At 45.6% G+C, this 1,155-nt stretch overlaps 1 pseudogene; it reads left to right on the forward strand.

The window, feature by feature from the left end:
• The first annotated feature begins 461 nt into the window (after positions 1 to 461).
• On the forward strand, positions 462 to 791 carry LOC105505890 (annotated as a pseudogene).
• The last annotated feature ends 364 nt before the right edge of the window (positions 792 to 1,155 follow it).

Genomic DNA, 1,155 nt, shown 5'->3' on the forward strand with positions numbered 1-1,155 from the left:
ACATGGAATTGCTTGGACTGGAAATCAGCCCCATTAGAAAGCCTGAAATGTCCACATTTTTCTATTCTACTTCCCTGAGTTGTTTATTTGCAAATGTCAATGATAGCATTTCCCATGGAGGAATTTTGTCAGAGTAAATGAGAGAATAATATGTAAAAAAGGCTTGGCATAGTTTATCAGCAGAACCCTGTGCCCCGAAATTCACATGTTGATGCCTTCACCCTCAGTACCTCAGAACATGACTATATTTGGAGATAGGGTCTTAAAGAGGTGATTAAGGTTAAATGAGGTCATATGGGTGGGGCCCTAATCCAATGTGATTGGTGTCTCTCTCTAAATATATAAATATATATAAATACGTATAAATATGTATATAATATATATAAATAAATATAAATGTATATAAAAATATATATGATATATATATATATATAAAAGATGAATGGGCGGCCTGTGCAGCAATGGCCAGAATCGAGTCTCCAGACTTTCACGGGAAGGAGGAGGAGGAGCTGCTGAAACAGCTGGGCGACCTGAGGGTGCAGCGATCCCAGCTGCAAGTCGCCAAAGTGACAGGCGGCGTGGCCTCCAAACGCTCTACGATCCGAGTCGTCTGCAAGTCCCTTGCCCGTGTTCTCGCTGTTATTAACCAGACTCAGAAAGAAATCCTCAGGGAAGTCTACAAGGGCAGGAAGCGCGAGCTCCTGACGCTGAGGCCTGAGAAGACTCGCGCCAGCCGCCGCCGGCTCCACAAGCACGAGGAGAACCTGAAGACCAAAAAGCAGCAGCGTTAGGAGCAGCTGTACCCACTACGGCGAAAAAAAAAAATGACACAGACACACACACTGAAAAGATCGTGAACAGACACAGGAGAAAGACAACCCTCTAGGAGCCGGGGGGGAGCCTCAGACGAAAAAAACCTGTCCATCACATGATCGTGGCCTTCCAGCCTCCAGAACCGCGAGAAACACATCTCTGCTGTTCATGGCACCCGTCTGTGACGCTTTTTTAGGGAAGCCCTGCTAAACGAATATGAGCATATATTAGGTATTTAGGAAATGAGAGGCTCCACGTTGGGAAATATGGAGGCCGTCTGCAATGACAAGGAGAAAGCTTCCTCCGGGTCCAAGACATCAGCAACTTCTTGTGCTATGTGAA

Source organism: Colobus angolensis, unplaced genomic scaffold (genome assembly GCF_000951035.1).
Source record: "Colobus angolensis palliatus isolate OR3802 unplaced genomic scaffold, Cang.pa_1.0 Scaffold13, whole genome shotgun sequence".
NCBI classification, from domain to species: domain Eukaryota; kingdom Metazoa; phylum Chordata; class Mammalia; order Primates; family Cercopithecidae; genus Colobus; species Colobus angolensis.